The sequence below is a fragment of the Microcebus murinus genome, chromosome 3 (assembly GCF_040939455.1).
Source record: "Microcebus murinus isolate Inina chromosome 3, M.murinus_Inina_mat1.0, whole genome shotgun sequence".
Taxonomy (NCBI): Eukaryota; Metazoa; Chordata; class Mammalia; order Primates; family Cheirogaleidae; genus Microcebus; species Microcebus murinus.
Genome location: NC_134106.1, coordinates 89,002,211 through 89,017,802, shown reverse-complemented (window position 1 = coordinate 89,017,802; position 15,592 = coordinate 89,002,211). Strand labels below are relative to the sequence as shown.

Sequence of the window (15,592 nt, the reverse complement as noted above, 5' to 3'; positions counted from 1 at the left end):
TTGACACATTGATTGTTCAGGCATACATTGTTAATTTTTACAAATTTATGAATCTCTAATTTTTCTTGTGTTATTAATTGCTATTTTCATTACATTGTGGTTGAAAAGAAATTGATACGATTTTACTCTTATTAAATTTGATAAAGCTTGTTCTGTGGCTTAACATGTGATTTATCTTAAAAAATGTTCTGTGTCGCCTGAGAAGAATGTGTACTCTGCTGCTGTTGGGTGGAATGTTTCATATATGTTATTACATTTATTTGGTCTATAGTGTTGTTCAAGTCAACTGTTTCCCTACTGATTTTCTGTCTGGATGCTCCATCTATTGTTCATAGTGGGGCATTGAAGTCTACTATTATTGCATTCCTGTCTTTTGTTTCGCTTTTTAGAAATGTCAAAATTTTCTTTATATACTCAGGTACTGTGGTGTTGGATGCATATATATTTACACTTGTTACATTTATTAGTTCCTAATAAACTGTTCATTTTGTTATTCTATAATGTAGTTCTTTGTATTTTTATCATTTTTACTTTAAATCTATTTTTTTCGTTCTTTCTTATGTTCTTTTTTTGTGCCTATTCCTGGAGGCACTGCAATACCAGGTCAATGAATGGAATGGATGGAAAAAACTCCTATTTCATCTTTCTGCGAAAAATCCACTTAATATATTGTGCTTGGTTATAGAATATATAAGATATTAAACTGTTAAGAACAGATACTGTACTTGATTGTAGCTAAAAGTCTGAGAATTGATAAAGTCTGTTTTTTTCTGATATAAAAATAACCATCCCTGGTTGTGTTTTTTTATTTTTTGTTGTTTTTTTTTTTTGTCTACCACGTGCATGGGATATGTTTTCCCATCCTTCACTTTCAGCCTATGTGTGTTCTTAAATCAAAAGTGCCACTTTTGTAGATGGTATATAGTTAAGTCTTGTTTTTACATCCATTCAGCCACTCTATGTCTTTTGATTGGGGAGTTTAATCAATTTATGTTTAAAGTAATTGTTGATCGAGAAGACTTAAATCTGTCTTTTGTGTGATTCTTTTGTTTTTCTGTGCCTCATTTGCTGTCATCCTTTGTGATTTGTTGATTTTTTTGTAGTGCTAATCTTTGATTTCTTTCTCTTTTGCTCTTGTGTATCTTCTATAGGTAATTTGTGGTTATTGTAAGGCTTACATAAGACATCTAAGTTGTAACAGTTTGTTTTAAACTAATAATATCTTAATTTCAATATTATCTGCACTTTTACGTCAGTCTTTTCACATGCTTTATGTTAATGATGATGCCATTCACATATTTTTTATATTATGGATCCACCAACAAATTTTTGTAGCTATAAATATCCTTAAAACTTATCTTTTAACTTTTATACTAAAATTACAAGTGACTTGCATACTACCATCACAGTAATACAGTGTTCTGTATTTGTCTTTATATTATCTTTATAAAGTCAGTTTTATACTTTCCTATGTTTTTATGTTGTTTTTTGTCCTTTTGTTTTAATTGAAAACCATCCTTAAACATTCCTTGTAAGACAAGGCTACTGATGATAAACATCTTCAGCTTTTATTTTTCTGGGAATGTATGTATCTCTCCTTTATTTTTTAAAGTAACACTTTCCCAGATATAGAGTTACTGGCTTAAATTTGTTTTTTCTCTCAGCACTTTGAATATATCGCTGTACTTCTTTCCAGCTTGCAAAATTTCTGCTGAAAAATCCACTGATAGTCTTTTGGAGCTCCCTTATATGTGGTAAGTCACTTTTCCTACTTTCAAAATTCTCTCTTTGCCATTGACTTTTGGCAGTTTGACCATAATGTGTCATTGTAGACTTTTTTCAGTGCCTCTTATTTGGATATCTCTGGGCTTCATGAATCTTGATGTCCATTTCCTTGCTCAGATTTGGGAAGTTTTCAGCTATTATTTTTTTTATATGTGTTTTCTGCCACTTTAAATTTCTCTTTTCCTCCTATAATTCTCATGATATGTCTATTGGTTGACCTGATGTTGTCTCTTTAAGTTCTTTAGGCTTTCTTTACTCTTATTTATTTTTCTTTCTTTTTTCCTTCTGACTACATAATATCAAGTGACCTTTCTTTGAGTCGACAGATTCTTCTACTTGATCAAATCTATTGGTGAAGCTCTTTACTGAGTTTTTTAGATTAATTATTATATTGTTCATCTCTAGATTATCTGTTTGGTTTCCATCTCTTTTTGATGGTTTCTCTCTCTTAGTTGATATTTTGATTTCATTCACGTTTTGTTTTCCTCATTTCATTTAGTTTTCCATCTGTGCTCTCTTGTGGATCACTGACCTTATTTATGAGGATTATTCTGAATTATTTGTCAAGTAATTCATAAATCTATATTCCTTTAGGATTAGTTACTGGAGATTTATTTTGTTACTTTGTTATTATCATATTTTTCATATCCTTCATGTTTCTTGTAGCCTTGCAGTGATTTCTGCACATTTGAAGAAGCACTCACCTCTTTCAGTCTTTATAGACTGTCCTTGACAGGAAGATATCTTCATCAATTAGCCTGGATAGAGATTTGGGGAGTCTGTCAAATATTATTTGATGAATGTGCATGTTACACTCATCTGGAGAAGTTTTAGAATTTTTGCCCTCAACTACTCCTGCAGAGGTAGGCTGGGTGCTGTGAACCCTCTATCCTTTTGCCCTTGTGCAGTGTACTAAGATTCTGGAATATTAGGTGCAAGCTCCACTTTACTCCCTTCTTCCTGAAAGAGTTGTCTTAGTATTGTATGTTTTATCTCAATCCTACAAAGCAGAGACAGTTTCTAAGAGCAACACTGTTTGCTGAGATCCTTGCCAGGCTCTGAGATCCATGCAGGCTGGTGCATTCTGTACTGGCTAGTATAATCAACATTGACAATGATGATCGATGCTGGTTGCTGATCTCTGTATTGCCTGCTAGGGGAACCAATGCTGGAAGCTATACCAACTTCTGGGAGTCATGCAGCTATTGCAATTCACACCAGCAGTTGTGATCAGTGTCAGGACTGGGGGCTCCTTGGTTGGGGGTTGGTGCTGGCTGTTGAGTGGTCACACACTCTGATTGCTGAAATCTATCTTCCCTTCCTCTCCATTTTTAGCTGCCTTGAGGCATTCTAACTATGCATGATCCATCACCACTCTGGATGAGCTGAGTGAGGAATGAGTCTCTTAGAAGCCCAAAAAGCCTTGGAACATAATTGCATTCTTTGCCTTTTTCTTCCCTTATAGGAGAAATCTCGGGCCAAAAGTATCTTTCTCATCACCAAAGAGTGCTAACTTGGGGAAACAAAAGATGTGGGCAAAGTGAAATTGCTCTTCCTGCCTATTTCAACATGATTTCTTATTCCCATGCTCTTTGGGATGCTGCAATTTCTTAGCTGGGTTTTGAAGTTCTCACATATTTTTCATATATTTTTGTTAAATTGGTGTTTCCAATGGGAGAATATGTTTGAAATCTCCTATTTTACCACTTTGCTGATATCAATCTAATTTTTTTAACTCCTCAGTGATTTGGATGCTAAACTAAGGTTGAAAACTATTCTTTTGTATTATGTTATTATGTTTATTCTGGGCTTCGGAGACCCACAAAGGATTTGTGATTTTTAATATGAAAAATAAAATCTTTTCACTAACTTAACGATTGAAATTTAGCATGAACATCTATTTAGAATGTAGGCAACTAATCATAGGAGTAAATGCAATGTGTATGACTGTGCTACCAGTGGAATTCATAGATGAATTTAGATTACATTAAAAATGTTGAAGATATCTCAAGATTATTTATGTTTATTACTGGCCTACTATTATGTTATTTATGCTTGTCACTAGATATTATTATTTTATATATTAATAAAGAAGCACACATATTATCTTGCAAATTGGTTTTGTGTTACTGTTTCTTGATAAGCATATATAAATGTACCAATGATTACCTTGCTACCTTAGTTATTGACTTTATGTGGTTCTAACATTGTTTTTTTTTTTTTTTTTTTTTTTTTTTTTTTTTTTTTTTTTTGTGTTTTTTTTTTTTTTTTTTTTTTTTTTTTTTTTTAAAGTTTTTTTTTTTTTTTTTTATTTTGGCATATTATGGGGGTACAGATTTTAAGGTTTCAATAAATGCCCATTCCCCCCCTCCCCCCAAAAGTCTGAGTCTCCATCATGACCATCCCCCAGATGGTGCACATCTCACTCACTATGTATGTATATACCCGCCCCCCTCCCCCCTCCCACCTGCCCAATACCCTATTACTGTAGCACCTATGTGTCTACTTAGGTGCTACTCAGTTAATACCAGTTTGCTGGAGAATATATCTGGTGCTTGTTTTTCCATTCTTGGGATACTTCACTTAGTAGTATGGGTTCCAGCTCTAACCAGGAAAATATAAGGTGTGCTATATCACCATTGTTTCTTAGAGCTGAATAGTACTCCATGGTGGACATATACCACATTTTATTAATCCATTCTTTGATTGATGGGCACTTGGGCTGTTTCCACAGCCTTGCAATTATGAATTGTGCTGCTATAAACATTCGAGTGCAGGTGTCTTTTTTGTAGAGTGTCACTGGATCATTTGGGTAGATGCCCAGCAATGGGATTGCTGGATCAAATGGTAGATTCACTTGTATCGCTTTAAGGTATCTCCATATTGCTTTCCACAGAGGTTGAACTAGTTTGCAGTCCCACCAGCAGTGTAGGAGTGTTCCTCTCTCTCCGCAACCACGCCAGCATTTATTGTTTGGAGATTTTTTGATAAAGGCCATTCTCACTGGGGTTAAGTGATATCTCATTGTGGTTTTGATTTGCATTTCCCTGATGATTAGAGATGTTGAGCATTTCTTCATATGTTTGTTGGCCATTCTTCTGTCTTCTTTAGAAAAATTTCTGTTCAAGTCCTTTGCCCACTTTTTAATGGGGTTATTTGATTTTTTCTTCCTAATTTTCGTGAGTTCTAAGTATATTCTAGTTATCAGTCCCTTATCGGATGCATAGGATGCAAAAATTTTCTCCCATTCTGTAGGCTGTCTGTTTACTTTCATGACTATTTCTTTGGCTGTGCAGAAGCTTTGTAGTTTGATCATGTCCCATTTATTTATTTTTGTTGCTGCTGTGATTGCCTTTGGGGACTTCTTCATAAACTCTTTGCCCAGGCCGATGTCTAGGAGAGTGTTTCCAACTTTTTCCTCTAGAGTTCTAATAGTTTCATATCTTAGGTTTAAGTCTGTTATCCAGCGTGAGTTGGTTTTTGTGAGAGGTGAAAGGTGTGGGTCCTGTTTTAGCCTTCTACAGGTGGCTATCCAGTTTTCCCAGCACCATTTATTGAAGAGGGATTCTTTTCCCCAGCGTATGTTTTTGTCTGCTTTGTCAAAGATGAGATGGCTATATGAGGATGGTTTTATATCAGGATTCTCACATCTGTTCCACTGGTCAATATTCCTGTTTTTGTGCCAATACCATATTGTTTTAAGTATTACAGCTTTGTAGTATAGTTTGATATCTGGCATATTAATGCCTCCCATTTTGTTTTTGTTGCCTAGAATTGCTCTTGATATTCGGGGTCTTCTTTGGTTCCATACGAAGCGTAAAATTATTTTTTCTATATCTGTGAAGAATGCTGATGGGATTTTAATAGGTATTGCATTGAATCTGTAGATCAGTTTGGGTAGTATAGACATTTTGATGATATTGAGTCTGCCGATCCACGAGCATGGTATGGATTTCCATCTGTTTACATCCTCTGCTATTTCCTTCCTCAGTGTTTCATAGTTCTCCCTGTAGAGGTCTTTTACCTCTTTGGTTAAATATATTCCTAGGTACTTTAATTTCTTTGTTGCTATTGTGAATGGAATTGAGTCTTTGATTTGGTTCTCAATTAGATTGTTGTTGGCGTATATGAATGCCTCTGATTTCTGTGTATTAATTTTGTATCCTGAGACTTTACTAAATTCATTGATCAGTTCCAGGAGTTTCTTGGTTGAATCCTTGGGGTTTTCTAGATACAATATCATATCATCAGCAAACAGTGAAAGTTTGATCTCTTCTGCCCCTATTTGGATACCTTTGATTCCATTTTCTTGTCTGATTGCTGTAGCCAAGACTTCCAGCACTATGTTGAACAGAAGTGGAGATAGTGGGCAGCCTTGTCTGGTTCCAGTTCTAAGTGGGAATGATTTCAATCTTTCCCCATTCAGTATGATGTTGGCTATGGGTCTGTCATATATGGCTTGTATCATTTTTAGGTATGTCCCTTCTATGCCTATTTTCTTAAGTGTTCGTATCATGAAAGGGTGTTGAATTTTGTCAAAAGCTTTTTCTGCATCTATTGAAAGGATCATGTGATCTTTGTTTTTGCTTCTGTTTATGTGGTGAATTGCATTTATAGATTTACGTATGTTGAACCATCCCTGCATCCCTGGGATGAAGCCCACTTGGTCGTGGTGGATTATTTTTTTGATAAGTGTCTGTATTCGGTTAGCTAAGATTTTGTTGAAAATTTTTGCATCTATATTCATTAGGGATATTGGTCTGTAGTTTTCTTTTTTTGTTGCATCCTTTCCTGGTTTTGGTATCAGGGTAATATTCGCTTCATAAAAGGTGTCGGGGAGGTTTCCGTTCTTCTCGATGTTGTGGAATAGTTTCTGCAAGATAGGTACTAGTTCTTCTTTGTAAGTATGGTAAAATTCAGGTGTGAAGCCATCTGGACCGGGACTTTTCTTTTTAGGGAGATTTTTAATTGCTGTTTCTATTTCAGCTGTTGAGATTGGTCTGTTCAGGGAATCTATTTCTTCCTGGTTGAGCCTAGGGAGGCTGTGTGTTTCTAGAAATTTGTCCATTTCCTCCACATTTTCCAGTTTGTGTGCATAAAGATTTTTGTAGTATTCATAAATTGTATCTTGTATCTCTTTGGGATCCGTTGTGATATCTCCTTTTTTATTCCTGATGGAGCTTATTAGAGATTTCTCTTTTCTGCTTTTCGTTAGCTTAGCCAACGGCGTGTCAATCTTGTTTATTTTTTCAAAGAACCAACTTTTTGTTTTATTAATCTCCTGAATGGCTTTCCTGTTTTCAATTTCGTTTAGTTCTGATTTGATCTTGTTGATTTCACTTCTTCTGCTGGGTTTGGGGTTGGTCTGTTCTTCTTTTTCCAGCTCTTTGAGCCGTTTCATTAGATTGTCTATTTGTGATCTTCTTGCCTTTTGGTTATAGGCATTTATGGAGATAAACTTTCCTCTCAGAACTGCTTTAGCTGTGTCCCAGAGGAGTTGATAACTTGTCTCTCCATTGTCGTTTTCTTCATAGAAGTTTTTTATTTCCGTCTTGATTTCTTCATTTACGAAGTAATCATTTAGTAGGAGGTTGTTTAATTTCCACGTTTTTGTGTAGAAATGTGAGTTTCTGTTAGGGTTGATTTCTAGTTTTATTCCACTGTGATCTGAGAAGGTACATGGTATGATTTCTATTTTTTTAAATTTCTTGAGATTTTCTTTGTGTCCTAGGATATGGTCAATCTTAGAGAATGTCCCGTGAGCTGATGAGAAGAACGTATATTCAGTGGATTTTGGGTAGAATGTTCTGTAGATGTCTGTCAGACCCAATTGTTCTAGAGTTTTGTTTAAGTCCATTATTTCTTTATTAATTTTCTGTTTGGAGGATCTGTCTCGTGCCGTCAGTGGGGTGTTGAAATCCCCAGCGATTATGGAGTTGCTATTAATCCATTTGCTTAGCTCCAGTAAGGTTTGCTTTATGAATCTGGGTGCACCTAAGTTGGGTGCATATATATTTAAAATTGTTATCTCTTCTTGTTGGACTGTGCCCTTCACCATTATATAATGACCCTCTTTGTGTTTTACTACTTTTGTTGGTTTAAAAACTAAATCGTCTGAAATTAGAACTGCCACACCAGCCTTCTTTTGGCTTCTGTTTGCTTGGAATATTGATCTCCACCCTTTTATTTTTAGTCTATGTGCATCCTTGCAGGTTAAATGTGTTTCCTGAAGACAGCATATACTTGGCCTGTATTTTCTTATCCATTCAGCCAGCCTATGTCTCTTGAGTGGAGAGTTTAAGCCATTCACATTTATTGAGAGAACTGATAGGTAAGGTAGATTACTGATCATTCTTTTGGGTTGGATGTTGTTGCTATGATTTCTGTCTTGAGCCATTGTAATATCTGGCCTTTAATATCTTTGGGTTTTGGTTGTTTTTATATCCGTGGATTATTATTATGATGTTCCGTGCATAACGCTGTTTTAAGTACTTCTTGTAGGGCTGGTCTTGTCTTGGTGAATTCTCTGAGCCTTTGCTTGTCTGCGAATGTTTTTATTTCTCCTTCATATATGAAGCTTAGTTTTGCAGGGAATAATATTCTAGGCTGGGCATTGTTTTGTTTCAAAAGAGTGAGAATGGGGCCCCAGTCTCTCCTTGCTTGTAAAGTCTCATTAGAGAAGTCTGATGTTATTCGAATTGGCTTTCCCTTGTATGTCACTTGCTTCTTTTGTCTTACAGCTCTTAGAAGGGCCTCTTTAGTTGATACTTTGGTCAGTCTGATGACTGCATGACGTGACGTCTTCCTGTTTGCATTGAATCTCCCAGGGGTCCTCTGGGCTTCTTGAACTTGTATATCGAGATTTTGAGCAAGACCTGGGAAATTTTCCTCTATTATATCTTCAAAAAGCTTGTCCAGCCCTTGAGTGCTGTCTTCCTCCCCTTCGGCTAAACCTATGACCCTCACGTTAGGTTTTTTCACATAATCCCACAGCTCTTGTAGACTTTGGTCTTTTCTCTTGTTTCTCTGCTGTATTTCTGTGACTGATTTATTTAATTGGAAGGTGTTATCTTCAAGCTCTGAGATTCTTTCTTCTGCTTGATCCACCCTGTTCTTGAGACTTTCCACAGTATTTTGTAGTTCTCTGAGTTGATTCTTCATCTCCAGGACTTCGGTTAAAGTTTTCTTCACTGTGTCAATCTCTTTGTTGAACCTTTGTTCCATTTCTTGGAGGTTTTTTGTGTTTTCTTGGTGTTGGTTATTGAGTTGTTGTTGCAGCTGGGTGAGTGTTCTTATGATCCACATACGAAATTCCTTTTCTGTCATATTGGTTGCCTGATTTTGGTCGGTGTCCGTTTCTAGGGGGCTGGTGCTCCTCCTTGGGGGTGTGTTTTCCGTTTGGTTCTTCATATTTCCTGAGTTCTTTCGCTGATTTCTTCCCATGTCGATCAGTTGTTGTTTCTTTCCTTAGGTTATTGTTTGGGTATTCACACACCTTGTTTAGTTTCTGAGGCGTTAGGTGGTGCCTGTGGGTGAAATTGGACCACTCCCTGTATATTGAGTCAGTGGGTGCCGTGGAAAGGCTGTGCAAGATGCTGTCCCTGTCAGTAGGTGGCGTTTGCTTGGAGGAACAGGCTATGGTGTTGATTTTGAGTCCTGTTATCAGCTCTCGTTCTGGGCGGAGCTGGGTTGGGTAAGCCTGCCCTCAGGCCGTTAGCAGGGGTCAAAGTTCTGTTCTCTGCTGTCAGGGCGGGGATGGTCCCGCTCAGCCAGAAAGTCTGGGTGTGGGGGTGGGGCTGTCTGAGACCCACAGTCTGCAGCAGGCCTCGCTTCTTTCCACCCTCCCCAACTCCGCAGCTACTCCTGAGCCTCTGCCAGCAGGCCAGACCACAAGCCACCAGGCCTCCCCGGACTGTGATGCCGGCGGGGAGGTTCCCTGCACAGGAACGCCACCTGGGTTGGGCGCACGGCCTCCTCCTGGGACGTTCCGCCCGATCCGCCCCTGGAGGCACACAGACCTCTAGGACGCCGATCCGCCCCTGGAGGCACACAGACCTCAGTAGGCTGTTCACGTATAATCCTTCTGTGCCCCGGGCAATGCTAGCCCTCGGTGCAGGGGATCTGGTCTGCAGGTCCGACCTCTGGGTCCCAGAGTTCAAACTGTATTCCCACCAGGGAGAGGGTTTCCGGTCCTAATTCACCCACAGGGAGCCCAAGCTGGGTCTATGTCTCTCAGCCTCTGAGTCGGCACCGTTTTCCTGGGAACAAGGTGCCAGCAGCACCTGGGAGGGCGGGCAGGGTCCCAAACGGGAAGGTCCTGTTCCCTGGAGGTGCCTCCGGCTGGTGGCTGTATTGTCTCTCTGTGCAGCCGCGGGTAGGGTCGGCGGAGGGGGGGAGGAGGCAATATGGCGCCTGCTGCACGGCTCTCCGTGCTCACGGAGGTGCCCGGAGGAAGTTGGGAACCTGGTGCCACGTCTGTTACAGGCTCACCGTTGGCAGGCGGCGGCAGTCTCTGGGCTGATGTCCGCAGGTCTCTCCACCCGCTGGGGAGCCCACCAGCAGTCCCGAATGCAGGGGAGGGGAAATAGCAAATCCACCTACCCTTGCCGCTGGTCTCCGGGCTGCTCCGGTGGTCTCAGCCTCCAGTTCTCCTCCGCAGCCTCCTCCCGTGGAGTCTCCCGGGGTCTCAGGTACCCCTCCTTCCGGCCCTTGTCCGCTGTATGCTCGTCTTCTTGCTTCTTTTCTCTAGTTTCTGCTAGAATCGGTCTTTTCTGCAGAGACCCTCTGTCTGGCGGTGTTATTCGTCCGCCATCTTGCTCCTGATCTAGCTAACATTGTTTTGAGAAGGGAAAATTCCATAGTCTTAACTAGGCAACCCAAAGGTACATATAGAGAAAATATTAAGAACCCTTGCTCTGGAGACTTTTCCTTTTCCAGATTTTTCTGGTTCACTTACAGTCTTGGCATGGGCAGGCTACCTCCATCAGCAAAGTCATCTTTAATCATACTATAGGTTGTACTCCTGTTAGCCCAGGAATCTATATGCTAATGTCAATTTTGCATCTACCCCCTTTTGTTAAGGTTTAGTCTATTGAATCTTCAGTCATTTTCTGCTTTCATGTTACTTGATACTGATGGTGACATATATCCAGGAGTTGGTTTAATTTTCAACCTTATTTAGAAGTTCTAAGCAAATGTATTTTCAAGCATGTTTGCTTAGTATTATGTTACCAAATCATATTCCATAGGTCATCATTCTTCGAAGAATGCAAATGGAGAAACATTAAAATTAGAAACTCATTTTGAACTTAAAAACAGTGCACTTTCATAGTTGTAATATTTTTGACCAATGTTTTCCAGTGTGTTCAGTGGACCAAGCCAAATATATTGTCTCAATTTTAATTCTTCAAGGAGAGTCTTTCTTTTTATTCCACTATAGAATTTGTCAGTGTGAGTGTTTTTAGATGTTAGGTTAGGCAAGTCCCCCATCCTTCAAGAAGTATTGTAGTCACTCTTCAAAATAATTTCTCTTGGTCATGTATAAACAGCCAATATTCTGGGGCTTAATTGAATCTTCAACTTCTTTGTGAACTTTGACGCACCTTCTAGGCCATTCTCAGATGTAATGTTTTCTCTTTCAATCTGGGAATTTATAGAGACTTGTCCCCAATTCCCTTCTCTAAAAATAATGATGTTTAATTTTAAAATTCTAATGAATTTTAGCACCTCAGTTAATAATACTTAATATCTATTAACTAGAATCGAAAATATTTAAACCAATTTCTTAAGATGATCCATATAGTTTATTCTAAGAAAACTGAAAGAAAATTTTGTATTTGAACATATGTTAATAATAATCCATTCCATGACTCTTTTTTTAATATTAAAGAATAAGTGATAATTTGTCACTCATCATAAGAAAGGGCAGTATAGATGTCACCATCTATGCTCCAAATGAATGATGCTGTATTTGTTCTACCCACATCCAGCTCACCTCAGACCAAGGAAAATAACTAGAAAAGATATCATACAGATATTATTTAGGTGAAGAGTAAAATCTACTTACAAATTAATTAAAATTTGATTTGCAAGCTTCTTTTTTTTCTTATTCCTTTTAAAATCCCACAATATTTTAGATTCTCTAAAGAACACAATTCTTAACATGCCCTGAAAAAAATGGAAAGGAAGGACAAAATGACATAAGAAAATATTCTAAAATTATCATTAAGGCTCTCTCTTGGTATGATGGTTAATTTCATGTGTCAACTTAGCTAGCTATTGTACCTTGATGTATCATCTAACATTATTCTAGACGTTGTTGTGAAAGTATTTTTATATGAGATTATTATTTAAATCAGTAGACTTTAAGTAAAGCAGATCATGGCTTCCATCCAATCATTCAAAGGACTCAATAGAAACAGACTGACCTGCAATGTTTTCCTGTTCTACATGGGGCCTACTCTGCAGGTTTTGGTTATACCAGCCTTCACAATCACATAATAATAATAATAATACTCTTTCTCTCCATATATATAGATATTTTATATATATATAAATATTTATATATAGAAATATATAATTGGTTCAATGTTCTGTTTCTCTGGAAAACTCAAATCTATATACTTGGCAATATCTAAAATCTTATCAGGAATATTATTTTATTAACATAATTGAATGTATAATAGCAAAAATTTTGTTATACAAGTTAAAATTGAGTTTGAAATCCTGTCTGGTTGGTAATTAAGAAAAAGAAGCTCCAGTAATTATTACGGCAAATCCTTAGCCTGTCACTACACTCTATCTAAGCAGCTCCTGTTTTAGAGATCTCCCTTTTACTGGCCGGCTAATGTCAGCTCACAGAATAATCATCCATTCAACCATGTTTTGTTCAGTGCTTCCTATTTGCAGGCTCAATTCTTGGTGCTAATAACATCATAAAATGAGTCTGGACACTTCCTTATGGAACTCACATTGTAGTCATGGGGATAGATATTACAAATATAGATAAGGAAGTAAGGACAATAATTAAAGAAAATGATAAGTATTTACAAGGAGATAAGCAGGATTCTGGGAGACAAAATGGCATAGAGATATTTAAGATATTCAAATTCCCATTTCTCCAATGGGAAAAAAATAAAAGTGAAAACTGATATCGAAGACAGGATCAGAAAAGATTCGGGCTGGAGTCAAGGGAAGAATATTCCAGCCAGTGGAAATAGCAAGCCCAAAAGATTGGGATGAGACAAAGCTTGATATACCCAAGGCTGTAGCTGAAAGTGCATGAATAATGGTGGGAGGTAATGGCACAAGACACCGGGGCTTGGTGAGGCGTGGAATTTGATGCCACTGAAAGTATTCAAGCATAGGGGAGAAATGGATCTGATAAGTGTTTTTTTTTTTTTTAATTACTGTTTATTATATTGATAACACTTTGTATCAGGGTAAGAGTGGAGATCGGTTACTTAGTTCTGGCAGTAGTCCAAGCAAGAGATGATGGTGGTTTAAAGTTTGATGTTGGCAGTGTATCTATATGGTACTTTCATTTTTAAAAGTGCAACAACTGTCTGTGAGTCCCCAGGATTTCTTCAGCACAGTTGATGCTTGACGTTTTGTGGTGTGGTACATTCAGAGAACATAGCCTAAAAATTCTAAGAGGTAGAGGAAAAGCCAACTGGAAAATGCCTCAAAACCTTTCTTACTCTAATTTAATTTAAGAAGGTATAAATTTACAATATAACTATAATAACTGCATGAAGGCCTGATGTGATAAAATGCATCGATTAAGACTATTTTAGCTAAAATGTACACCAGAAAACTTGGTTGCAAAGACGTAAACAAATAGGTGTTTGTTTTTCTCATGTAAAATAAAATTCAGAGGTAGGTGGCCATTGGGTTGAGTAAGCAGTGGAACAATTGTAGAGCCAATGTACTCTTTGCTCCATACTATGATTTCTGCAGCTCTAGCCATCATCTCTTCATATATTTGTAATTAGAACATGAAAAGGGAGAAAGTGAAGAGGTGGCCCACTGTCTATCTCATTAGTAAGATTGGTGCCAATTCATCAATGCCTCAATTCAAGGAAGCTTTGGAAATTCTTTTAGCATTTATAATCTCTATCACAGAGCTGGCAAAGGAGAAAAGAGATTGATAAATAGCATGTATACAGTTATTACATTTTATTTCAGGTTTTATTCTAAATTAATACTAGAAATGTTTTGCATTGTGCTTTATTATATGCCACTACACAGATTTTTAAAAAGTTAACATTTAAATACAGATGGACCTAGTTTCGAAGTATGATTCAAACCACACAGCTTTGTGACCTTTTTTTTAAGAGATATAGCCTATAGACTTTAGTTTCATACTTCACACATTTTTGTGATAAGTAATAAAAGATGATTTTATAAAGGACTTAGAAATCTTGCTATTATGCAATAAATGATAGTTCCATTTTTTCTCTTCCAGGAAACCATTTACATCCCCAGTAATTCATCCCTGTTTTATAAAGCAAAGTAGAATGTAAATGTAAGAAAAATTAAAAAAAAATACAGTAAAGGACTCAAGCTTAAACTTGGATGAAGCCAAATATCTCTGCATGTGTTTTTCCATCTGTAAAATGATCAAGATAGACTAGGCTGCCCCTTCAGTCACTAGGAATTTTTGTATTTACCTATTTCTAGAGGTTCACATATTTAAAGACAAAACAAATAGAGTACACATTTAACAAATCCTAGGGAAGTTTTACCTATTCACATAGGTGGAGCAGAATACAATATGTGTGCAATAGATTTGACCTTAATGTTTTGACTATATTATTCAAGAAGGATAATAATTTGTTTAAATTTACTGAAAAGAGAAAGCAGTTCAGTTTTTCTTTGGATACATTTTTTTTTTTTACTGGACCTGAACCCAAACGGTCAGGTATTCTATAAATTCTTGACAAAAGGTTTCGAAGAACAGAGTGGACAATACCTTTGAAAGTGATTTTACAAAACATCAGAATGAGTTCCAGTGATTGAATATTAGGGAAAACATCTCCAGAGGCTGAGGGAATTACTAGGAAATTGTAATGGAGAAAAGCAGTTGTGTGTTGGCCTGAAATAATGGGACCCAGATAGTTTTCTGAAGCAATAATCAATATCTTGAAAGCCTAGCTTAATGTAGAGGTAAAATAGTAGATGAAGTTTCTTATAAAAGAAGGAAATAGCACTTTTGCCAAACTATCCATCAAGCCTAGCAAAGGCATTAGTTTAGGCAATTAGGTGAACTTTTTATAAATATTTTCCCCTATTCAGGGAAATGATATGAAGTTACTGAAATCACTTTTGGAGCTGATTTATCATCTGTAATATTTATTCATTTTATAAGAGAATGTTATAAACAATGTATATCAACAAATTAGACAACCTAGATGTAACAGAGTTTCTATAAACACACAGATACCAAAACTGACTTAAGAAGAAATAGAAAATTTGAACAGACTTATTGCATCTAAAGATATTTTTTAATAAGTAATAAAGAAAAACTCTCAACAAAGAGAATCTAGAACCAGATAAATTCTCTGGTGAATTTTAGCAAGGATTTGAAAAAAATAGTTATTAGCAATTATTTACAAACTCTTCCACAAAGTAAGAGAGAATATTTTCTAACTTATTCTAGGTAATTATTACCCTGATAACAAATCTAGACAAAGATATTACAAGATAAGAAAACTACAAACCAATATTCCTTATGAAAATAGAGGAAAAATATTAGCAAGCCAAATCAAATGGCACATTAAACTATATAACATTACTATATGGTTTA

At 36.9% G+C, this 15,592-nt stretch overlaps 1 non-coding gene across 1 annotated transcript; it reads right to left on the bottom strand.

Moving 5' to 3' along the window:
• Nucleotides 1-567: 567 nt before the first annotated feature.
• LOC142870227 (U2 spliceosomal RNA) lies at nucleotides 568-755 on the bottom strand. The gene has a single exon (XR_012918673.1). It is a non-coding gene; the product is annotated as a U2 spliceosomal RNA (small nuclear RNA).
• Between the last annotated feature and the right edge of the window lie 14,837 nt (nucleotides 756-15,592).